The sequence below is a fragment of the Callithrix jacchus genome, chromosome 3 (assembly GCF_049354715.1).
Source record: "Callithrix jacchus isolate 240 chromosome 3, calJac240_pri, whole genome shotgun sequence".
Taxonomy (NCBI): Eukaryota; Metazoa; Chordata; class Mammalia; order Primates; family Cebidae; genus Callithrix; species Callithrix jacchus.
This window is the reverse complement of record NC_133504.1, coordinates 143,144,671-143,171,285: the sequence shown is the minus strand read 5'-3', so window position 1 is coordinate 143,171,285 and position 26,615 is coordinate 143,144,671. Positions and strand designations below refer to the sequence as shown.

At 42.6% G+C, this 26,615-nt stretch overlaps 1 protein-coding gene across 2 annotated transcripts in view; it reads right to left on the bottom strand.

Annotated features, from left to right (window-relative positions):
• LNX1 (ligand of numb-protein X 1) overlaps positions 1–26,615 on the bottom strand; it is a 195,866-nt gene that overhangs the window by 74,344 nt on the left and 94,907 nt on the right. The window lies entirely within an intron of this gene.

Here is a 26,615-nt window from a genome sequence, read left to right as displayed (position 1 = left end):
TGTTGAGGGAGTCTTAGGGTGTAAAGATGGGGATTTGTGCTGGGCTTGGAAGATTCCAGGAAGCTCTGTGTATTGGACAAACAGTAGTGGTGTACAAGAGAGCCTCTTGGCCACAGGGCCTCACATGTGTCCTCTTTCACTCTCATTTGGAACTCCCCAAACTACTCATTGTGGGCTAGGATTCTCTTTTGTTACACATTAAAAAAAAAATTAATTAAAAGCTCTGACCAGGCCGGGTGCAGTGGCTCTCACCTGTAATCCCAGCACTTTGGGAGGCTAAGGCAGGCAGATCATTTGAGGTCAGGTTTGAGACCAGCCTGGCCAGCATGGTGAAACCTAGCTTCCCCTGAAAATATGGAAGTTAGCCAAGTATGGCAGCATACCCCTGTAATCCCAGCTACTCGGGAGGCTGAGGCAGGAGAATCACTTGAACCTGGGAGATGAAGGTTGCAGTGACAAGATCACACTACTTCACTGCAGACTGGGCGAGAGCATTCCGTGTGTATCTAGCTAACCAAACAGCTCAAAGACACTTGGCTTCCTGCCTGAAATTCCAGCTCTATTTTGACCTCAGCAGAGCTTAGAAATATTTCTGTGCCTCAGTCAAAGTTCACTGACCATCATCCCCCATATAGAGAGAATTATCAGGCCAGTGGATGAAAATATTAATTGCAAAAATCACAATTACTTTTGCACCAACCTAATACTCAAGGGTTCAATAATGCTTACAGGAAGCCTCAGTTATGAAAGGTTCTTCTTGGATCAATGCCATGGTAGGCAATCCTGTTATCCTGTGGCCAAAACAGCATCTCCCTTTCAGGGAGGCACTCTACTCTGAAGGCCAGGAAGGGGCTGTGTGGGGGTTTGCGTGAGGAGGCACTGGCAAGCTGGGGCTAGTGGTTAAGATAATGAAATTCTTTGTGAGGTCAGTCACATCTTTAGGAAATACTACCCTGTAATTTAATAAAATGGGTAAAGGGGTAATTTGCAAATTGGACTCTGTAAATTTCTAGTATCTAATTACTATTTAATCAAAATAATCACTTGGTTATTGACATTCAATTTTTTTTTAAATGCAAGCCATTGTGTGGAAGTCTTTGCTTAAAGGAAAAGCATCAAAGTATGTTTTAGGACTTTCTAGATAAGACAAAAATATTTAATGAAGATAACATGCACCACATTCAGCAGGAAACCTCTTCCAATCCGCAGTGATGTGAACAAACAGGATCCCATCACTGGGCACGGCACACGCTCCCTGAACACATTCCCGTGTCCATCCCATGACTATATCCAAAATTCAATTTGAAGAGCTTATGAAGGTTGAGGTAAAATGATGAGTACTGGTTACTCTATTAGTGAGACATAATAGCTACTTCTGAACCATTTTCACAATCTCAAATTCTAATGTCTGAATTACCAACTGATCAAGCCACCAACCCTGGCACAAAGTGGGGAAACCAAGTGCAGCTTAAATATCAGATGCCTCCTTTTTGGAAGAAATCTTAAAGCCTAGTGAAAACCCTTGGCCAAGCAGCTGGTAAAGATAAAGTAGGAACTAAGGCACAGCTTTTCACAATCACAGTGATGAGAGGCTTTTCCCTCCAGACCTCTGTGCTGCGGTGGATGCAAATAGTCCCTATCTCAACGCCTTTCCATCTAATCTAGTATCTGCTTGAAATTCCATTTCCCTTCTTTCTTTTAGCTCAACAAAACCCTACTCTGTCTTTCTGCCTTCACGACCCAGCTTAAAGGCATCTTTTAAGAGCCTTTCCTTCAGGCTCGTGGTAAAATTATTCTCCCTTCTCGAACTTTCGTAACTTCTGGAACTTACCAGTCATGAATTCCTTGACCTCTTCTGTTATATTGTGAGGACCTTAATGGTAGAAACTGTCTTTGAATCTTTGTATCTGCAAGCAGCTGGCTCCATAGAAGGCTCACGATGTTTATAAAATTAAAATATAGAATGAATTCCTCTTTGTAAGAGACACAATCATTATTCTAAAGTAATAGAAATGAAACTAAATGAATGGTGAGGAATACCTAAGAGGCTAAATATATGCTGGGTCAAATAAGGTTTTAGACCCTCCCCTTCAAAAACAAAAGCAAAAAACAAAAAACACCGAGAAAAAACCTGACCCAAGCTTGTGTGTATAAATAAACATTAGTTACAACCGAAATACACTATTGGGAACTTAAAAATTCAGTTCGATGTTCTCAGCGCCAACGCCAGTTTCTTCAGATATGAATTTCAGTGAATGGATATTGTTTTATGCCTACATGTTCAGTGAACTAGCATATGCAAAGTATAAGCTATTTTTCTAAGGATTATTTATCCATTGTAACTGACTTTCTTCTATTTTAGGAATTTACGTACTTAAATTTACCGTGCTTTCATAATGTGGTATGGTGCTCCCTATATGATGGCTTCAAAATCCTTTTGAGAGTGGGTCTGCATGAATCCCCCACACCCAGAATTAGTCTCTACAAGCCTGGGTCTGACTCCATTATTACAAAGGTTCTTAGCCCCAGGGCACTCCTTGGCTCCACTGGTTCTGAATGGCAGGCTCCAGCCTCCTTTCAAGCACTTCATTCATGCATAGGAAATGCTTTGACTCTTCTGTACATTTCCAGCATCTCTCTTCACATTCTTTAGCATTGTCACCTTCACTTAGTAAAAGCCTGAACTCTGTAGCCTCACTGGATCAATAGCAAAGCCCATACCCACACATCCAAATTACAGGGTGTACAGTCCAACAGTGAGCCTCAGCAGGGGCATGGGGGCTGCCAGGGCTGTCAGCTACTGGACTTTGTGAGGACAAAGACTTTGTGAAAGCTCCCCCCTCCCTCACAGATTCAGTATCTTCTCCAACAAATATTAAAGCGATTCTAGTTCTATTACAAAGGCAAAATGCCACCAGCAATTAGATGATGTTTATGGTCTAATAAAGTTTACTTTTTCTTCATTCACCCACAAAATACTTTTGAGCTTACTATGTGCTAGGTTAATGTTTTCAAAGTTTATTTAATACTTAGAATTCAGGAATGCCCATGTTCAAGTGTTTGTTTTCCAGTCTCCTAGAATTATTTGCAATAACACACAGGTTATTGCCTAACCCTTCGTCCGCTCAGTATATTTTCCATTTTAAAACTGCTCATTTGCCAGTTGGAGGAACTGCCAATCAATCATATGAGGTCATCCAGAGATGACAGCCAAAATATTTCAGAAGAACATAGTCCTCCCTTATCCATAGTTCTGCTTTCTGCAGTTTCACTTATCTGTGGTCAACTGCAGCTTCAAACTATTAAGTAGAAAATTCCTGAAACAATTCATAAGTTACAGTTCAATAGTAGCCATATTCTATGTCACAATGCCTGTGTCATTCACCTCATCTCATGTGGGCATTTTACCATCTCATCGCAAGTAGAAGGATGAGTACCGCACAATAAGACACTTTGAGAGAGACCACATTATGCAAAAGTGTGGTTGGTCTCTCTCAAAATGTCTTATTGTACGGTATCCATCCTTCTACTTGTTTATAATACAATACATAATTACAGTATATTGCTGTAATTATTTTATAGCATTGTCAATCCCTTCCTGTGCCTAATTTATTGATTTAGCTTTACCATGGGTATGTCCCTGTAGAAGAAAACAGTGTATACAGTGTTCAATACTATGTGTGGTTTCAGGCATCCACTGAGGGTTTTAGAACACATTCCCTGTGGACAAGGGGGGACGACTGTATAGCCTGGACAGCAACTAGAGAGAACAGAGAATTGACCAAACCTGGCCTAAACAAACTGGCTAAGTTTACCTACCTTGGCATCATCTCCATGGAAGGTGAGGACTAGCTGGGAGAAGCATGTGATCAAACCTAGCCAATCAGGACATCCACGGGCAAAGGGACTGGCTCTGGGATGGACACGTGACTCAAACACCAGATCATTCAGAGCTGAGACCACACATGTCTAGTTGGTGAGGCGACCCATAAAAAAAGTCATCACACAGGAAAGCAGAACAGCCCAATACAGAGAGAATGCACCATAACGATGTAGTTCCAAGATACAGGATGTCTGGAGTTTTCAGTTCATGAACCATTCTGGTCTTGCTGGCTTACTGGCATTTGCAGTTTGAGTCCTGACCAACACACACACACACACACACAAACACACACAGAAAATTTAGAAAACGTAGGCACTGAACTGACAATCTAGGAGTTAAGGGCACCGTAGCTGGACTGAAACACAATAGCCACCTTCCCCCGAGGCATTAACTCCAGAGACAGGAGGACAGAATCTGCCCAGGAGCAGGCAGTGGGGCAGGCAGCATAGTTGGGGAGACAAGGTACTTCTAAATTTCCCAACTCCAGAGACCTAGAGGCCATTACAACAGAAAAACTGAATAATGTGTATGCTGATTTTTAAGGCAACCAAGCTACCGCTTTACATTCACATATTTCTACATTCACATAGAGACTGTAATGCCTAGGGAATGAGAACAAAAGTCTAAAGGAGAAGGGACATCGGCGGCACACTGCATCCTGGAAGAGACAGTCCACTCAGTAAAGCATGAAGCTCTATTGGCAGGGACAGATGCAGGAGACCCCGGAAACAGAGCAAGCATGGCTTGACAGCTCCAGGCACATTGTGAGCTCCCAGAGTGTGACAGTCAGGAGGAGGTATACAAGCTACCACCAAAGGAGGATAGAGCCGCATTGGAAAGAACTTACACAGTGAAGGTAAGACTGAACTTACTCAGCATCTGTGGTTCAGAGACAGCATGTGCCTGGTTCCCAAACGCATGACAATTAGAGCCATGAGAAATGAACATACACCATCAAGGGGCAAACACAGCCCTGAAAGAGCTTCTCGACTCCAAGACAGGTAAAGAGAACATGTTAACACGGGGGCCTGCGGACAAAAATGCTATAGACTAGAGAAAATGTGGGCGAATACGTTTTAGACCTCAATATGGAAAAAAAACGTTCACACTTTCTACCATTTAAAGAAACAGACGTTTGATATGTTTAATCATGTTTAATCAAGTAAAAATTACTGTCTCCATCAAAAAGTGTTCTAAAGTGACTGCAATTATGTAAAAATCTTTGCCTTCACATGCAAGCCTAGCAAATAATAGTTGTGTTAGAGTGATTTGGTTATAGAGTTGTGCTCTCTACTTTCTCAAACATTCCTAAAGATTATTTTTAAGTAATGTTTTAAAATATACAGAATCATAAGTAAAAAAGACTAATAGAAAAAATAATTGTAACATCTGTAATCAAAGATTAACTGTAACCTATAAAAAGTATACAAAAGTCACCCAAAAAAGTCACCGAAAATGACTAATATTGAAAAAATGTACATGGTAAATTAAACATAAGAAAATTGTTCATTCTCACATATAATTAAAGAAGTGCAGCTGGGCGTGATGCCTCACGCCTGTAATCCCAGCACTTTGGGAGGCTGAGGTGGTTAGATCACCTCAGGTCAGGAGTTTGAGACCAGCCTGACTAACATGGTAAAACCCCACCTCTACTATAAATACAAAAATTAGCCAGGTATGGTAGCAGGCATCTGTAATCCCAGCTACTCAGGAGGCTGAGGCAGGAGAATCACTTGAACCCGCTAGGCGGAGGTTTTAGTGAGCTGTTATCGTGCCATTGCACTTCAGCCAGTATTTTTGAGACTCCGTCTCAAAAAAAAAAAGTGCAAAATTGTAATTAAAGAATACTGAGATTATATTTTCAGGTATAAAATCAGCAGTAACATTCATTGCATATAAAGATCTTAAGTGAACACTTCATAAAAGCTGATAGTAGGAATATAAAATTTTTAGAACGCAATTTGGAATATGTATAAAATATTTTTAAAATCTTACTTTAAATAAGTTATTTTACTTCTATGAATTCAGAGTTTAAAAAAAATGAAGATTGATGTTAAAGAATGTTCATCACAAGTTCTTTAGAATAGTTAAAACTTAAACTTAAGGATGTATGTAAGTAAATGTCCCCAGGACTAGGAATAGTTGCATTGACTATAGCATGCCAAAGGCAAGACTATACAGTCAGTTCAAACCATAATTTTTAAGTATTTCAGGGTAAAATTACATAGTATCTAGAATTTGCTTTAAAATGCTCCAGAAAAAAGGAGGCAAGACTGGGAATTAAAATTGTAAAATGAGGCCAGGCACACTGACTCATACCTGTAATCCCAGCACCATGGGAGGCTCAGACAGGAGGTACTGCTTGATCTCAGGGGTTTGGGACCAGCCTGGCCAACATGGTAAAACCCATCTCTACAAAAAACACAAAAAATTAGCCAGTCTGGTGGTGTGTGCTCATGGCCCAGCTACTCAGGAGGCTGAGGTGGGAGGATGGCTTGAGCCTGGTGAGGCAGAGGTTGCAATGAGCCAAATGCACACACAGACACACTGCGTTAGCCTCATACTTTCTTTCTTCCAGTAAGTTAAACTGAGCCGAGAGGTTTGTCTACTACTCTGTCTAACAGGAAGTGCCGTGGACATGAGGTGGGGAAAAAACACCTTATGGACAACAGCATTCTGTGATTAGCAGAAAACTGGGTCAGAAAAGAAGAGACCACCTGTTCTTTCCCTGCACCAGCTCACTGCATTCTCTTAAGGAAATTACTTTATTTTCCAGGGCTGCATTTTTCTCATCTGTAAAGTGAAACTCTTGGATTGGACAATCTCTAAGACCCCTAATAATTTTTAAATTCTGTGGCTCAGCCATTATCCATCTCATTCTATACCCACAGCTCCCTGGATGGGACACACAGAAATAGACAGTGGTTAGGACAATATTTAGTTTTCAAAATCTTTTCTGTATAAATAATTTTAGCTTGAAACTAGTTATTAGGTTTTTTCCTGCTCTGATGCTTTTCCGCCATGTAAACATATAAGCTTGGGGTGAATGTAAAGGGAGGTGGATGAACTCATCATCGCTGTGTAAACTGTGAATGAGGATTCAACGTGAGACTGAAATGCCCCACGTTTGTAATACGTTTGAACCAAGTTGCTGGTAAGCCACAATGTCTGCACTTCATTTTTCTAGACATTGGATCATAATGACTGCTCAGAGTTCTAAGAGAGATCTCAGGACAAGTTCTTCCAGGCACGGGTGTTGCTGCTCTTTGTTCTATCACAACACCAGCCTGGCGATGTATTTATTTCTCTCTCTAGAGGAATGTTTAGGGGACAGACACAGTGTGGCCTCTTTGAGGGCTGGAAACCACTTGCTACTTCAGTTGCTCTTTTTGCCAGAAATGAGCTAACAGGCTCTGGTACAGCTGTACGAAATACCCAAACCCAAAGCTGACACCCCAACCATCTATCAGTCTTTCAATGAGAAACAAGGACGACGTTGGCTTAAGTTCTTAAGAATGGAATGGACAAAGGACACAAATACTATCGCAATAGATTGAGTGTTTCCTTCAAGAAAGCACCTGGTGGCCAGGTGCGGTGGCTCACGCCTATAATCCCAGCACTTTGGGAGGCTGAGGCACATAAATCAGCTGGGGTCAGGAGTTTGAGACCAGCCTGGCCAACATGGTGAAATCCCGTCTCTACTAAAAATACAAAAATTAGCCTCCTACTGAGGAGGCTGAGGCAGGAGAATTGCTTGAACATGGGAGGCAGAGGTTGCAGTGAGCCAGATAGACTCTGTCTCAAAATAAACATAAATAAATATATTAAAGTACCTGGTGACACAAGACCATTAGCTACAAAATGTTTGCTTTCTATGAAGACCCCGCAAAAGGCCACTCCCTCTTGAACAGAGCAGCTCGTCTAGAACACTACTTTGATAGTCCCCATAGGAAATTCTCCTCATGCCAGTTGGAAAATAACATCCCCTATGTGACCATTTGGAGAGGAAGTTCCAACCACAGGAGACAGACTAAACAGAATTCCTGAGAGCATTCAAATCATTATGCTAGAAATGAAGACACCAGACCATACTTTACTGGTGCTCAGTTCTTGTGGGGTGGCAGGGTGACAGGTTTCTGCTAAAGGTGCCTCACCTGAGGGTGAATTCACGTTCATCCTTCTCTTAAGGAACACTGCTGGCTGCCCAGGAAGTTGCTGCCAGCATCATCTGTTTCAAATAGTTCCTCCTCCGAGAGCTTGCCAGGCTGATGCTCTCTGCCCCATTTGGGTCCGAAGATCCTGTCAGGGGAGCCCATGTATTGTTTTCCTGGGGTTACACAACAGCACAGACATTACCTCCAAAAATACCCCATTATTAAGCACATATGCTCTCTATGCATGGCATGATTTTGTTTATTTGGTTAGTTAATTGCCTTCTGGACAGCGGGGTAGGCCTGGCCTGGGAAGAGAACTGAGCTTTACCTTTGAAGACTGCTGTAAATCCTCTAGGCAGCAATGGAAGCAGGGGTTGAGGCACACCGGGTCTTGAAAACAAAGAGTTCCAATAGAACATACAAAGGAACCGGATTTGCTCAAGGAGCTGGCTAAAACTAGAATCCTGGGCCCCACTCTCCGTTTAGGAATTAGAATCCCTAAGACTGTTATTCTTAATTGGGGCAATTTTATCCCAAAGAGACATCTGACAATATGTGGAGACTTTTTTTTTTTTTTTTTTTTTTTTGAGATGGAGTCTCGCTCTGTCACCCAGGCTGGAGTGCAGTGTCGTGTTCTCAGCTCACTGTAACCTCTGCCTCCCAGGTCCAAGCAATTCTCCTGTCTCTGCCTCCTGAGTTGCTGGGACTATAGGTACATGCCACCACACCTGGCTAATTTTTATATATTTTTTTTGGTAGGGATGGGTTTTTATTGTGTTGGCCAGACTGGTCTTGAACTCCTGCCCTCAAGTGATCCGCCTGCCTCGGCCTCCCAAAGTGCTGGGATTACAGACATGAAACACCACACCCAGTCTGGAGACATTTATGATTGCCACATCTTGGGAGGGTGCTCCTGGCATGTAGTGGGTAGGGGACAGGGATGCCGCCAAATGTCCTACAAGGCCCAGGACAGCCCCCACAACCAAGAATTAGCTGGTCCAAAATGTCAGGGCTGGGAATGACTGCTTGATATGAGGGAGGGGTGCCAAGCACCTGTGTCGTTAACAAACTCTCCAGGCGATTCCAGGGCATGCTGAGGTTTGAGAAGCTCTGCCCATGCCCTGGCAGCCAACTGACACATCAAGGTGCCAGGGCAGTGAGGGCGGGCAGAGGTAGATGGGAGTAGACACACCAAAAGCATGAGCACTGACAGTCACAGCCTACTTTATGAGGGTATCCGAGTAAGATTCGTGGAAGACTTTCATGATAGGACCTATCAGAAACGGATGGTTCTCAGGGGAAGCCTAGGGCACTATTACCCCAAGCAGAAGTGGGCAGGGCAGGCTGAACAAGTGTGCCTCAGAAATAGCAACTTCACTATGAATGATCCCACCATCGCCTTTATTTTAAGGCTCTGTGAATTTGGCTCTTAAAGGGTGTCTGAGTCCTCTTCTCAAGGGCATATGCTTCTGGGTAGGAGCTCATCTTCAACCCTGAATGTCATAAGTTGATATGCAGAGAGCAGAAATTAATTCTGGGCCCTAGTGGGGTATAGTGGCTCACACCTCTAATCCCAACACTTTGAAAGGCTGAGGCAGGAGGATTTCTTGAGCCTGGGAGGTCCAGAGCATCCTAGGTAACATAACAAGACCTTGTCTCTAGAAAAAATAAAAAAATTAGCCAAGCATCGAGGGCATGCTTGTAGTCCCAGCTATTCAGAAGGCTGGGATAGGAGGATCACTTAACCCAGGAGTCTGAGGTTGCAAAGAGCTATGGTCAGACCACTGTACTCTAGTCTGGGTGACAGAGCAACAACCTGTCTCTAAAAAAATGTAGTAATCCTAGGCCCTGTATTTTGGTCACTTGGCGTAAAACAGAACCTATTTGTCTTTGGGGAAGGATGTAAATATTTTCACGGGAAATCTCTCAACTGTCTTCTTTACTCGAGAGAGTATCAAATCAAGAGTCAATGATTTGTGATCTTCCTCATCTCTATGCACCCATATTCACTGTCCAGGCTGCTATGTCTGGGGACCTCGGCATCTTTGCCCACAGTAATGCTTGATCTGTCTTAACAGCCTTGTTGTAAAAATCATTGAGGACCTTTAAGACAATTACAACAAAGAAATGACTGCTCATAAGCACAAAGAAACCAGCAGTATTAACCTGTTAAGATGAAGATGTTTTTCTATTAAGGCATGAAGCTGATGGGAGATGTTTGTCGTCTTGTGGGGAATAATTACAAATCCTCTTTGCTATAAGAAAAGAGGAGAAATAGCAAATATTTTCTCCCTGCATCATAATTTAAAGATTTAGAGTTTTTAAAGGAAAACATAGGACATAATCAAAGTCATATGAGACTCACCAATATTGCTGTTTCCATTACAAATGAAGTCTGTTTAATTAGGTTACGTAGACCCCATAAAACCACAGAGAACAGACTTTATTGTTTTGGATGCTTAAGCCATGACTCTTTTAGTCCTTTTTGCAAATTTTACCATAGTCATTATCTTTCTCCTTGAAATATTATTTCCATGACATAAAACCTACATTTTGATGTTGTCACAAATGAAGTCTCTCCCCTTTCGTCAAGAATAGCAAACTTTATTTCACTCTTACCTGCAAGGGTATATGGGGAAATCAATCCAATAAAACAAATTGGCTCATTATGTTGTAATGAAATTGAACATAAATTATTTTTATGGCTAGATTTTATCATTCTATTCTGCTAATGAATACTTTAAAACTCTGCATTAACGTTCTCAGAGGTAAATGTTACTATGAATTATAAACATCACTGCAACTCACTGATACAGATTGAAATAATATGTGGAAGGATGAGAGCCAGGAAAGGAGTTGTGTTTCTCAGCTCTATGTATAGCTGTGCCTTACGTATGCCACATACTTCCTAGTCAAGTCCCCCCTTTATGCCATCTCTCACTTCATTCATAGTAATTCAATAGATGAATTACTTGTCATTCATCTGTTGGCACAGTCCATGAGCATGCAGGGCTGGAACTAACTCTACATCTACATTTGATATGATACCTGACAAATGTTGACAAAAGCACCATCACCCCCATTTTACCAATGGGGAAGCTCAAATACCGAAGGATTGAACTTAGTTAAGGTCAGTTCTTCTGAGAGGTCTTAAGGGACCACACCAGAAACCTTCTGGGTTAATCACTTGACCCTGCCCCCAAGTCTTCCTGTTTTTAATAAGCATTTTTACAGTACCCTGTAGCTGCTTTGCCATTGTTTTGTTATTCCACGTCACAAGGATGCCTGGTTTTCCTTACATAACCAGGAAGAACTGGGTAGACACCAAGACTACTTCTACGTAAACACAATACTCTCCATCGGTGAATGTACCTCCTACATTCTCAAGTCAATCTCAGTAGAAATCCCACGAGAAATGCCTAACAATTTCTTCCAGTGCTCAAAGTCACCTACTCCCCGGTGCAAATGAACAGATTCTCACTCCACACCTTCTTCAAGAGGGGACTCTTACACAAAGGTCACACACAGTCAAAGTCGCTCCCTAAGGAACTCTTACAAAAATGGTCCCAGTAAAATACCTAGAAATGTATCTAGGAATGGTGCCTAGATCACCAGCAACTCCTGACCTAAAAAGGTTTCCTCTTCCTCCTCAACGTTTGTCCTAGGAACAGTGTGTTCTACAAAATCACGTTAGACAAAAATGGTTCTGACAGTCCTGACTTAGCGACTCTGGACTAGATCTCAGGGCCTCTGTGTCCCTGGGTTGGCGCTTCCATCTCCACACTGCTTCTTCATAGAGTTTTGCAAATACTGATGTGACGCAGCTTCCTTAAATGGATGCTTTAAATGCCTCTAAAGATACTTTGATTACACTAAGAAGCAGAAAATGTTCTTGACAAACCACTCCTTTGTTTTTCTATAATTAGTTGGTTCTCTTCCTCTTCTCAATTCTACACCTAATGATGCATCTTGTGTTATTAAAATAACACAAAAGACATGGTAGACTGAATTTATTACACTACGATATAAACATTTTAGCATCGACGTAGAATTGCTGCTCCAACTCCAGAATTTTTATTTTCTGTTTTTAGCAAAATCCAAATATCTCTGACATGGTGTTAACAGTGATCATTTCTAATTACTTAGGAAAATCTACCTTTGGGTTTGCTGCTTTATAACCAGAGCCAGTAGGCAGGCGATTAGGTGAGAAGACTCACCTCTAGGTTTGTTCCCTTTGCATTTTATAGTGGTGGTGGGGACGGTATGAGTACTGATTTTCATGTCAAAGTTAATTTGCCTTAAGACATAATAAAAGTGTGTGTATTAATAAAAAAGGCAGCTAACTTGCACGAGCATCTGATGCTTCTCAGGGAGTCAAACGCCAAACAAGTTATAAAGGAATTACAAGCATTCCTGTAAATGCTTTGAAAGGGTAAACACCACCCTCGAAGTCCTATGTGTACAATAGCTTTGGGTCCACCCTTTCTTAATTGACAATGTTTTGTTTGAGGGCCAAGTTTAGTCCTTCTTCTGTCTAACCTTGTGCATGTGTGGAGAAGGGAGGAAGGTTATTGGGTTTCTTTTACCAACAGGTGGCCAGAGGCAGGTTCTTTGGAAAACACTGATTAGCTTTCTTCCTTTTATAGCAATACACAATGAATAGTTACAAAGGATCAGAAAGTGACCATTTTTTATGTTCTTTCAGCATTTTCTCACTCTCTCCATCTCTTACTCTAGCGTGACTCTGCATCAAACATGGGGCTCTCCTGCCAGGCTTGTGAGACTCAGTACTGCCAGGAGCCGTACACAGGTGGACAGCCCTGGGCACCTTCTTTGCACCATATTTCCCCATCTGTCATTAGGCTGTGCCCCGAGTTCCACAGGAGCCTACCCAAACCACACCCTGTAACACAGTCAAGGAAGAGAATGTCTTTGTCACTGACAACGAAAGAACAGCTTTCAGTGAGCAGCACTCCTTCCTCATGAAACATACTCTGGTCCAGCCAGTTTCCTTCCTTTCAGGAGACTGGTGTGGGGAGGGTCAGTGACCTGAGTGAGTTGCATCTGTGCCTCTCTGAGGTCAGAATATCCTAAAGCTGGGGGAGAGCGCCTTGAGTCCTGTCAATAATTGCTTCTCTAATTATTCTCTCTCATTCTGAATACTAAAGATCAGGGTACATAAAGTATGTGATGAAATTTACACAGCAATTGGTTTCAACCAACCATTGGCTAGATATGTTTCATTTAAAAAAAAAATCACAAACTCACTCCCAAGCACAGAATCCAGAGGAAAGGAGCACATGAAACAAACGTGGCTTGAAGGATGGGCATGTGGATTGCTCCTGCGGATGGGACACCATAGCATCCGGGTTTTATCTGCTCCCCTTTCCACTTGACTGCCTACTGAACAGTCTGTCAAGACTCTTCTTTCAGGCTAAGGGCCAGATCAGCAGCCATAGAAAAATGCCTTCTGGCATCAGGGTCTTCTGGTATCTAGAACAGCTTTCCCTGTGGAGGTCTGCTGCATGTGGGGCTCCCACTGACTCCAGGGGAAAGCAGCGGAGGAGGCAAGCATATAATATGAGGGTTGGCATGAGACTGGGACCCCTGCTTTTCTGAATGCATTAGAATTCATTGCTGAAAAAAAGCATTCCATTGCACTTCAGGTACAATTAATCTGAATAAGCCCTATATTTTTGAAAAATGAGAGTCAATTCACTTGCTCTGTCAGATTACTTAAACATAGCATCATGGCATGCATTTGGTTAAAACCTCTTCCCCACGTAGCCTGAGTCTCACTTGATTCATCCGTGATTCAAAAGCTGTGATTGAAAGGGCCTTCAAACTCACAGGTGTTCAGGTCACTGGGGACGCTGCACAGAAATTTGAAATGCAGCAGCTATTAGCGTCCAGTCTCATTATTTTCATGGCCAGGAAAGGCTGGCCATGAACATGCTGGAATGAGAGCCCTTTCAGGGGAAAAAAAATAAAATAAAGGTAACTGAAGACCCTCAGTAGGGACAAGATGTTCTGTAATTTCTGGAAGTAATCAGAGGGAACAAGCCAAATGGCCGATTAACAGTCATGCACAGACAGTCTTCCGCGGCCAAGTCCAGGAGATCTGACGGGTTGAAGGGGATCCAGAAAGAAGACTAAATCGACCTGGTCCCACTGAAAGTGAAGTGGGTTCCAAGGGCTGAATGTGTTTTAAAGGTTTGCTTTTGTTTTTTACTTTAGGCTAAATTTCCTGGATAAAAACAGATCAGCCGTGTTATCACCCTGCTACAATAAAAGCAGCTCAGGGTGCTTTATGGCAACCACACCAGTCAAGGGCTCTCTCCGGCACCAAGGGGGCCACAAGGGCCCCCTGCCGCATGGAGCTGAGGGATAACTGAGGCCAGGGTCTGGATCTTCTCGCTATGAAAAGAATAGTGAAGTTTACAGATACTTACCTGCTAAGTTAGGTTTGGGCTGATAAAAATGCTCAGATGTCCTTTAGTTTCTCCTCTTTCTGTTAGTTCCTTTTTTTGAGACAGGGTCTCACTCTGTTGCCCAGGTTGGAGTGCAGTGGTGCAGTCTAAGCTCACTGCAGCCTCAGCCTCCCAGGGCTCAAGCAATCCTCCCACCTCAGCCTCCACAGTAGCTGGAACTACAGTCATGTGCCACCATTCCCAGCTAGTTTTTTTACTTTCTCCTTTAAATGACTATTTGTGTAAGAATTTTAGGACTTTGAAAAGATTTGAGCTTTGAAATTTCTCTAGTAACGGGAGCACGATACACATGAATATTCATTTGCAGAAAATGTTTCTGTTCTAACTTGTTTAATGTCTGCTCTGATCTCCTTAAAGCGATCTCCTTAACATGTATGTATACACAAGTCTCTAAATACCAGGACTGCTGTTACCCAAAACTCACACCATCAAAGATATTGCTTGCTGCGTATTTTCAAAGTATGCTTTCAGAGGACAGGGAACGATGGTTTCTTGTAATCTGCTGAAGGTGACCCCAGTGAGGCTGCTCCTCCTCTGTAACCAGCTGCCATTAGGATTTCTACTGTCCTTGCACGGGGTAACCATGGCAAAGGTTGACTTGGCCATGTGGTTAGAACTGGAAATTTAGTATTTTCAGTCGCTCCATTTGTTTTTGCTCAGGCTACCAATCAATACCATATCAAGTGCTATCTGAATAAAATAAAATGGCCTAGCAACTATAACATTCTTGCTAGCAACTCCAAAGGACAACAGGGGCCGGGCACGATGGCTCACGCCTGTAATCCCAGCACTTTGGGATTCCCAGGCTGGCGGATTGCTTGAGTTCAGGAGTTCGAGACCAGCCTGTGCAACGTGACAAAACCCTGTCTCTACAAAAAATACAAAAATTAGCCAGGCATAGAGGCATGCACCTGTAGTCCCAGCTACTCTGAAGGCTTAGAAGAGAGGATGGCTTGAGCCTAAGTGGTTGAGGCTGCAGTGAGTTGTGACTACGCCACTGCACTCCAGCCTGGGTGACAGAGTGAGACTCTGTCCCCACCTCTCTCCCCACAAAAAGATAGTGAGGCTTACTTCTGTATGCTCCAACTCAACCTCAAAGCCCAGTGCCATGCCGCCCGGTAAAAAAGCTTATTAAAAATAAGTGTCATTAGATCAGGCACAGTGGCTCATGCCTGTAATCTCAGCACTTTGGGAGGCCAAGTTGAATGGATCACAAGCTCAGGAGATCGAGACCATCCTGGCTAACACGGTGAAACCTTGTTTCTACTAAAAATACAAAAAAATTATCTGAGTGTGTTGGCACACACTTGTAATCCCAGGTACAGGGGAGGCTGAGGCAGGAGAATCACTTGAACCCAGGAGGTGGAGGCTGCAGTGAGCTGAGATCTTGTCCCTGCACTCTAGCCTGGGCAATAGAGTGAGACTCCGTCTCAAACAAACAAACAAACAAACAAACAGTGTTATTACCCTGGTCAACATGGTGAAACCCCGTCTCTACTAAAAATACAAAAAAATTAGCTGGCCATGATAGTAGGTGCCTTTAATCCCAGCTACTCAGAGGCTGAGAATCGCTTGAACCCAGGAGGTGGAGGTTGCAGTGAGCCAAGATCATGTCATGTCATTGCACTCCAGCCTTGGCATCAAATGAAACTCCATCTCAAAAAAATTTTTTTATTGTATTATAAACAGAGCTACAGACTGTAGACATGGACACAGTGCTGATTTAAGCTCACTTATTGGGATCAAACATTTGTCTTCAGTAAAATAAGGGCATTGGATTAGATTCTAAAAATAAATGGCAGGAGGGTTGGGCGTGGTGGCTCAGGCCTGTAATCCAAGCAGTTTGGGAGGATGAGTAGGGCAAAGAATCCCTTGAGGTTAGAAGTTTAAGACTAGCCTGGCCAACATGGTAAAACCCTATTAAAAATACAAAAATTAGCTGCATATGGTGGCACTTGCCTGAAATCCCAGCTTCCTGGGAGGATGAGGCAAGACAGTCACTTGAACCTGGGAGGTGAAGCTTGCGGTAAGCCAAGATCATGCCACTGCACTCCAGCCTAGGTGATAGAGCAAGACTCTGTCTTGGAAAAAAAATAAAAATAAATGGCAGGAATGCATTCTGTGATTTCAGGATTCTCTAGTGAGTGGGTGGAGGTAACGACCAAGTTAGGATACCATTAGCAACTGAATCAACTTCAGCAAGAGGCTCTCTAAAAACACATTGACTTGGCAAGGTTGTGTTAAAAAAAGGAGGTTGGGTCAAAAACAAATTATTTCTCTAAAGAAAAGTGTGAACAGTTAGTGCCAAACTATTCACATAGTAGAAGTTCTGTGCTTTTGGAAGATGACACACTTGGTAGTTTCTAAGAAGCTGATCTAATCAGCACATTTCATATATTTTTTTTTTCTAAAAGAGATTTAGAGTTCATCGTTTTTTTAGTCCAGATTCTAACCATTTATATCAAATGGAAAAAGCAGGGATCTATTCAGCTGTGTGTCAAATTCTTAGGATCACTGAATAGTTCTGACTTGAGGCAAGAACAATACAAGGCCAAGACAATGGGCTGTATCAATTAAGTTCAGCAGAAAAAAATACACATGAGCTGAAACAGAACGACTTAACACTTAGCCAGCACTTTAAAATCTGTAAGCTCAGTCTGAGTCATAAAAGAATAGGCCAAGAAGCTTGAGAGAACACAGATTTACAAGTAAAAGAGGCAAACACTAAAATAAAAATGATAAAACCCTGCTCTAACTCGACCTGCAGTGCTAGACTACTTTCAGATAGCTTTATAATAAGTAAAATTTGGAGAATTATATAAACTCACACAGATCAGCTTGGACAAAAAATAGGTGAAGGAATATTTGGCAAATGTAAGCATGCATAAATCAGCTGCTCCAGATGACACATGGCCCCGGGGAATAAAGGAATTTGACTAATATGCTTACTGAACAATGGTGCAGGAAAAATGAGTAATTATTTCTGAAAAATTACCTTGCACTCAGGGGGACGTCAGAAGATTGGAACAAGACCAACAACATGTGATAGTGATGCAGAGAGAAAACAGAAGGAAAGGGTAGTGAAAATATAGTGTCTGAGATATGCAACTGCCAGCTGGAAAAACTAACAGGAAAGTAAAATTAAGAGTCCAGAAAACCAGGAATAAATAAACAAAGGACAGTTTGCATTTAAATGAACACAGACAAGTTTATGAGATTGTCTTAATGACCGTAATACTGTTATTATAATTAAGAATATAAAGGGATGGGGAAGGGGGTAGACTGAGTTGAATATGCAATGTCTCAGGAAAGGTTTTATTTTCACTATTAGTCCAAAGAAAGCTGAAAATAATCAGAAATCACAAACTAAAGGGGTGTTAAGCTCAGCCATGGAAAGGTGTTTCAGAGGGTGTCCTAATAATCCACCATCACATTGATCTGAATCAATACCCTGACTGATGGCCTAGGAGCAAGTGTCACAAAATCTATAGATAACACCGCGATGGGGATTGCCACCGAGGACAGAAGCATGAGGAGGGAAAAACACAGGGTGGACATGGGTGCATCTGCAATTAGAGAAAATTCATGACAAAGACATGAACAGGCTGCAGTAATTTAGAAGGCAACACAATTTAGGAATGAGAAAATTCAACATGAATTTACAGAGTAAGACTAGAGGGCAAGGTGGGGAAGGAGGCCATTGGCATTTGCAATTGTATTTAAATCTATATTCAGAGCTTGTGGCCCAGAGTGAGGTTTAACCAGGTAAGAACCCCTCTCTCCCATCAGGAATGAATCAGGGGGAAAGCAAGTAGAGGAAACTATCACGAGCCCACCCAGGTGCTGGCTCCTCTTACGTGGTTCTCACTTGCTACTGAGGAATAGGAATTGCTGTAGGAATCATTAGCACTTCATAGGTGTGGACTTGAAGTCAGATTGTCCCGTCTGCTACTTTTTTAGATAGAGATGGGGGTCTCACTATGTTGCCCAGGCTTGTCTCAAACTCCTGAGCTCAAACAATTCTGCCTTGGCCTCCCAAAGGGCTAGAATTACAGAAGTGGGCCACCACACCTGTCCCATCTGCTACTGCCATGCAAAGGTCAGCTGCCTTCATGGCTCCCTCCCTCACTTCTTTCTGGGTTCTACTCAATTCCACTTTCTTGGCAAGGTCTTCTTATGTAGAACAGCATCCCCTTACCTGCTTTATCTCATGCCACTTATTTCCATCTGATGCGCTATGTGTGTGCCTGTTTACTGCCCTTTCACTGGAAAGTCAGTTTACTGCAGAATCCCCATAGCCTAGAATGCGTGATATGCCATAGCCGTGAAGCCCAGCCATGGGAAGGTGTTTCAGAGCGCATCCTAACGGAGATTTTCTCCAACTCCTGAACTCCCATTTAATAAGCATTTGTTATGAAATTATAATCTTCCCAGGAATGAATGTTTTCTTTTTAGCTACCTAAGTGTAAACTCTTAATTCATCTACCAGAAGGCTACCTAGTTTAAAAAAAAAAAAAAAATCACAGTTACATAAAACACTAAAAAGAGAAGAACTTCCAAGAAGTAGGAAATGTCTTGCTCAATTTTTTTTTTCAGAACATTAATTTAATTCCACTGGTCAAGACAAATCTGTTTCTGTAAACCAGTATTTTTATTAATAGAAATTCTCTGCCTTTGCTAAATGGTAAACAAATGTTAAGAATTTGAAGGAAAATCAAATCACTAGACTCCTTTGGGGTCCATATGCCTCAATTCAACCCTGTCAACCATGTCAGGAAAGAGGAGAGGCTTATGTCCAAAGAAACTAACTGGGAAAGAAAAAAATCACCGGTGCTTTCTTTAGACGACAAAAAGTAACTGAATGGGGATTTTTTTAAAAACACCACCACCACCACCACAACAACACACACACACACACACACACCCCGACCACGTCCCCGGGTCTTTTGTAACTGAAGAAATAATGCCTGAGTTATACGGAACACTATATCTTAGTCTCACCTTTGTTGCCCTAGTGACCACACCTGCCCAGCTGTCATTGGGCTTTTTAATTCTCTGAAGCAGTCTATAGGTATTTGAGGGTAGTACATGGAAATTAGTAAGCAAGCACCTAAGGGGTGCTGGGTTTTTTTTTTTTTTTTTTTGGAGACAGAGTCTTACTCTGTCACCCAGGCTAGAGTGCAGTGGTGCAATCTCAGGAGGTCTCTGCAGCCTCTGCCTTTGGGGTCAAGTGATTTTCCTACTTCAGCCTCCCGAGTAGCTGGGACTACAGGCATGCGCTACCATGCTCGACTAATTTTTTGTATTTTTAGTACAGAAGGAGTTTCACTATGTTGGCCAGGCTGATCTTGAACTCCTGACCTCAGGTGATCCACCCACTTTGACCTCTCAAAGTGCTGGGATTACAGACCTGAGGCACCATGCCTGGCGGAGAGTTGATTTCTTTTGTGATGTTAAAGAAATTAGTTTCCTGATGAGGTTGAGCTGCTATCTGAGCAGAACCCAAGGAGGCCAAAAGGTGGGTACTTCAGGGAAGACCATGGAGTGATAAGACACCAGCACTGTTCCCCAGTACCATGCGAGTATCTTTTCTAAAGAGAAAATGTATGCAGGGAGCAAAGAAAGGAAGCTGGCTTGTACAGTAGCAGTGATGGACACATAAGTAGCTGATACCGATCAATAACACCTGTGTACCAGGCATTGCATTGGGGCTGCATGTGCATGATATAGTCTGTTAGTCCTCACAGTAGCTCCATGACGTTGATGCAACGATTATCATAACACAGAGAAGTTAAGGCAATTGCCCAAAGACACACAGCCAGCAAACAGCAGGGCCAGGCTCTAACTCTGGAGTCCTGCTTGTGATCAGAATGCACTCGACCAGCATGTCCCCCACAACACCTCATGCAGGGTTTGTATTGCAGGAAGGCAGAGGGACTGGTACCCAGATGCTTTTTTCTATTAAAAACTGCAGCAGCATCTAAGAGGAAAGGATTATTCCAGATGCATTTGCAATAAGATCCCTTTGATCCTTTATAATCTTTCATCAATTAGCTAATACAGCCAAAAATATTTCTGACTGAGCACTTTAAGGAATGACTTTGGGAACTCCTGTCGTCTGCTCTTACGCCTGCTTCAGTGAGAAAATAAATGTACAAGTGAGGAACTGCCATCTTCAGCATAATTTTAACTGGCCAGAGAAACTACCCAAACATTACCCAGAAAAGTTTAATCTGTAAAGCAATTGCTTTTCTGGTTCAGAATCCATCTCAGTCCCCCAGCCTGGCCGTAGTGAATTATAAAGGTGTGAAACAAGCTGACACATCCAAGCAAATCCATCTCCATGACAACACAGGAGTGATGCTGTGCTGGAATCAGGATGCCTGCACTCCAGGCTGGCAGGATACCTAGGGAAGGTTCCTCAGCCTCAGGACATCAGAGTTTTCTCATCAATGAGATGGGGACCCACTGCATTTGCTGCGAGGTTCCTAGGAGGTGATTTATTTCTCATCACCATTAATTTCTCATCTCTCATGCTTAAAGTACACTTAAAATGTTCCAGGCATCTAATGCTTCCTGTGTTTTGCATTTAATTCTTACTCCCATGAGGTAGGTGCTATCATCAAGACCAGATTTAAGGATGAGAAGCTTGAAGCTTAGCTGAGGTTACACAGCTCGTCATTGATGAGCCAAGATTTGTACTCAGATTTGAGTGACTTCAGAGCCCACTTCTTTTTCTTTTGAGACAGGATCTCACTATGTCGCCCAGGCTGGAGTGTATTCGTGCTATCTTGGCTCACTGCAACCTCCCTATCCCAGCTTCAAGTGATTCTCCTGCCTCCGCCTCCCGAATAGCTGGGAGTACAGGTGCACCGCACCATGCCTGGATGATTTTTGTATTTTTAGTAGAGACGGGGTTTCACCATGCAGGCCAGGCTGGTTTCAAACTCCTGGCTTCAAGTGATCTACCCACCTCAGCCTCCCAAAGTGCTGGGATTACAGGCATGAGCCACCACGTCCAGCCAAAGGCCACATTTTTAATCAACACAAGCTACAGCTTGTAACTGTTGCATGACTGAACTCTGTCCTGCCTTTCTGCTGCCATCCTTTGTATATGAAACTCTTAGAATTAGATAGAAATCCTTGGAATTGCATACTCAAATGTAGCCTTACTGCTGTCAATGGCCCCAGGCTGCATGTGTTCAAAATTGGTGGAGAAGGCCCAGGTACCATTCCAAGCAGGCCCAGGTGGTCAGACTGTATTAGAGGCTGCTCTGTTCATGATGGGTGCTGTGCAGGGTCACTTGCCACTGTGTAACCTCTATGTCATTGCTTTGCCTAGAGCTGGTGGTTTAAAATTTTAAGAACTAGCTCCAATTTTATTGCTTCCTGAGGACACATTTCATAAAATGATGAATGCTTTATCATTGTTTCCAAAAAAAATGTCATGACTTGTTCAAGGTCACATAGCTTGCTACTGGCAGGGCTGAGTCATTTGGGTAAATATTAGGCCTTAGTTTCTTCATCTATAAAATAGGGGAATTAGACTAAATCATCTCCAAGCTCTTCTTAGGCTCTAAAAAATCTATGATTCTGGGCCATAGACACCAGCAGCCAAGCAACATGCTGGATTCAGTCTTCCTCTTCAAACTGGGGAAGGAGGAAATAGGAAAGAGCTGCAGTGTGAGGGCAGAAAGGAGCTAAATTGCTGGGGAAGGAGTAGGGGGCAGAGGCAAGAGACTGGCAAATGTGGTAAAGACCCACCCACTTGTGGAGGCAGAGCTGCACGCGACGCCAGGCTTCAGTCACTGACAAGGAGCTCACGCCTCTCTCCATGGACTTCCCCCTAAGCTAGTTACCCCTTTCTCAGCCCAAGTTGGCCATTTCCCTGCCTCTTCAGTGAGAGAGGGAGGAAGAGACAGTATGGTTGCAGGAACTCCAGTTTATTGATCTCAGTCCACCTGTGCTCACTGTGGATGAAGTTAGCTGTTACCAAATTACATCATATTGAAGACTATGTCTATTGTAAGGCACACCATTATTTTTACAGATAACCAAGAAAGATAGACACTGCCCGCTATCTTCATGGTGTTGTGAATTCTAAGATGGAAGCTGCTTCCAGGAGACAATAAGAAGTATGTCTTAGAACTGATGAAATGTATTCTAACTCCCTCCATTACTCATAGTAAAATCCACAATTTAAGGGTTTCCTATGTACCAGGCACTGCATCAGATGCTTTACACAATTTCACAACAGCCTGTGAGGTAAGTGTTATTCCCATTTATAGGTAAGAAAAGTTCAGAGAAGCTAAGTTCCAAGTTTGCATGGCTGGTAGAGACTATGTAGGAACTGGGGCCAGTCTAACTCCAGACTTGAATTTCTAGGTCTTCTCACCTTCATCAGAGAGCCACTGGATTACAGTCCTCAGGATGACAAATGGACTTGCTTCTGGGGTCCCTGGCCTCTCCCTCTTATGTTCTGGGCAGAGCTGCTAATGAAGGAAGAAAGTGAGGAAAGGCTCACAGGCGCATTCTTGGCTCAAGGGGCAACCGGGAAGACAGCTCCATCTCTAGCTATATGAGACTTAAACACAGGAGAAATGGGCTAGAAGGGTACCAGAATTCCCAGAGCTGGTTCTGCAGGAGAAGGGAGTCAGAAAGAAAGGAAGGGGAAGTTGGTACTTCAGAGCTCTGCAGGAGGGAAGTGACTGTGAGGTTGATGAATATGGTTTGAGGTTCCTGGCATGCATGTGCCTTTCGAAGACCCTGATGGGAACCTACCAGTTGTGAATTCACAATTTTATCTTCCTTTTCAATAAAAGGGCTCAAATTCTGAACATCTCAAGTTTCACAAACCTGGATCCTCCAGTTCTACTCTTGATGTTGATGAAAGCAGGTGTGGTTGGGGGAGGTGGGCCTCAGAGAAAGCTGGACAGGAGTGGGGCCACATGGGCGAACAGAAGGAGTGATTGTTAAGGGAAAAAAAAAAAGGTGGGGAAACTAAGACTATGAGAAAAAGATGTCTGCTTCCCTGGCCCACCAAGTTTTATTTGGCCTGCAGAAGGAGACAATTTCCTGTCCCATTCCCTCAAAAATCAACCCCACAGACTGGCAGTGAGCAATTTTCCTCCATTGACTTTAAAGAATCTGTTTTATCAATGAGCCCTGAAAGTGAGCAGATTCTCATGGAACTCTTAGGTTTTTTTTTTATTTATTTATTCTTTAACAATGTTTTAGTGCCTGTTTTATCATGGACGTATTAATGTAGTAGTATATGTTTATAATTTATGAACAGATAACTATGCATTGACAGGCAATGAGAAATGTATTGATTGATAAAGGTCTGTGATCAAGAAGTTACGAGATTATTGCCCTATGGAGATATTTCTCCGTTCTCTTAAAGTTCTCCCATTAGAACACTTACACACTATTGGAAGAAGTGTAAATTAAGTCAACCTTTCTGGAAAGCAGTATGGCAATTCCTCAAAGAGCTAAAAAAAGAATTGCCATCCCACCCAGCAATCCCATTACTGGGTATAAACCCAGAGGAATATAGTTCTTCTATAAAGACATATACAAGCAAGTGTTTGTTGCAGCACTATTCACAATAGCAAAGATAAGGAATCAATTAACTGCCCATCAGTGACAGACTGGGTAATGAAAATGTGGTACAGATACACCATGGAATACTACGCAGCCATAAAAAAGAACAAGATCCTATCTTTTGCAGAAACATAGATGGAGCTGCAGGCTATTATCCTTAGCAAAGTAATGCAGGAACAGAAAACCAAATGGTGCAGGCTTAAGTGGAAGCTGAATGATAAGAACTTATGAACACAAAGAAGGAAACAACAGACACTGGGGTCTACTTGAAAAGGGACGGTAGGAGGAAGGAGAGCAGCAGAAAAGATAACTATGGGGTACTGGGTTTAATAACTATGTGATGAAATATGTACAAACCCCCATGACACGTGTTTACCTATGTAACCAACCTTGACATGTATTCCCCCAAACTTAAAAGTAAAAAAAAATAAGTTCTCCGCTTAAAACTTCTGGACAAGGTCATGGGTAAAACTGCAATTACATTCATAGACCTCAAGGCTCAGTGTTTTGGACCTTTGCTTTACATTTCTTTCAACTTGGACAGTAAATTAAAATCATTGTTTTATTTTTTCTCTTTTTCAGTTACTAGCCCAGTATTTGGAATTTGCCAAAGCTATATTCCTCAGAATTTACCTCGAGAACTCCTTTGTATCGGTGGAGGGTGAGGAACGGAGAAGAGGAGGAAAGGAGGAAGAGGAAAGAAACTTAAGAGATGTGGCGACTGATTGCAACGTGTAGATTGTATTTAGCTCATGATTCAAACAAACTAGATATCTGCTATTAAGGAATTATTGTTTTGGTGTGATATTAGTATTGTGGTCACATTTCTTAAGAATCTATCTTTAGAGATAGATGCTGAAATGTTTGCAGATGAAATGACACTTCATCTGAGATTTGCTTCAAAACAAAGGAGACATAGATGAGATGGCCTTAAATTCGTAATTGCTGAACATGGGTATAAGGCACATGGAGTTGTATTATACCCTTTTCTCTCCTTTTGTATGGTTTGTAGTTTTTCATTTTAAGTTAACATGAAGACAATAAGTCAATCAAGCATGAAGCAGTCAGTGAGATTCTTACAGGCATCCCAACTCTGCCTCTTATCCACCCGACAACCATGGAACTAGAAAGACAAGCACAATTTGCCAAGCATCAGAGTGGCATCTTGAAACTGCTGGGCTTTGTTTAAGGGTGACCTCCCTAGGAGGAGAACACTTTAGACCAGGGAGTGAACAGCTTGGAACTGGAGCGGCTTTAGGGCTGGCAAGAGAGAGTTTGCTAATTCTCAAAGAGGAAAAAAATAAGACCATGAAACAGGATCACAATGCTCTTTGGACATCAAAGAATCATTACAAAACAAGATTTTGATGAGTTCAGTGTAAATGAATGAGGGCCATGCGGCTTCAATTTCCTTCAAAATACACAAGTCTAAAAATTCAAGGAAAAATGCCCTGTTAAACATGTGCTGAACTGAAATGCTTCGAGAGTCATTGAGCCCAAATGGGCCCTGGCTTTGCCCCAAGACTGGAACTTGTTCCTGTTGGAATATGATTTCTCTACCTTACCCCATTTCCTCTATAAACTCTGCCTCCTTCCTTCCAGTTCCTAGTCCAAATCAGAGGCTCAAAACACAGGACAAGACAAATCCAGGGATCAGCAACAACTTCTTTCTCCCCTGTTCAGTTTCGATGAGAAACATTCTTGGAGACTAAATGTGGAAAATGTTTACTGGCAAATCATAAAGCTCACCCTGTTGGTTTGAACTTTGAAAGTGTTGGGAACGGTTAATACAGTGGAAATGAAGTGGGGAGGAAATGGATGCTACAGCAATCCTGTGTCCCACTCACCCGAGACTCATTCACCCCAGAAAGAATCCAACCACAATACTCTCGACCTTCCTGTGTGGATCTCCATTAGTACAAAGTTTAAAAAAAAAAAAAAATACTTCACCAGGTCATAGAGTTAATGGCTCAATACCTGGGCCATGTGTGACTGAAGTCAGCAGGCAGAGAAGGAACTACTAAGGCCAGTCTTGCCACACAGCCTTGACCCAGAGAAGGGGATACTGAAAAGCCAGACCAGGGTCTAATGGTTAGATGGAATCAGTTATAGAAAATGGGGATAAGCAACCTCCCGACCTGAAAGCTGGGAACGCCCAGCTGGGTTTGATTTAAGGCTCTCTTTGGGCCTGTGAGCCCAAAAATGACTGTTCTTGTTGCATTGAGTCCATGCAGTTTGTCAGACGTGTATGTTGCAGATTAGGTTCCAGTCAGTTAACCCAGGAGGTGGTGGGTGGTTGGAATCCTTGGTTCTAAGAGCTCGGTGTGTTCCTGGGGCCCACCACAGTTCGCAGGAAGGGCCTACACAAGGCTGCCCATAACTCCTACTGCCCTTGGCAGTTTCTCCAGGAGACCTCATCCTTCTGTTTTAGTTGGTAGGTAGGCAGACATGAGCAGGGAAGGCTACCCCTCCCACAACCAGGAA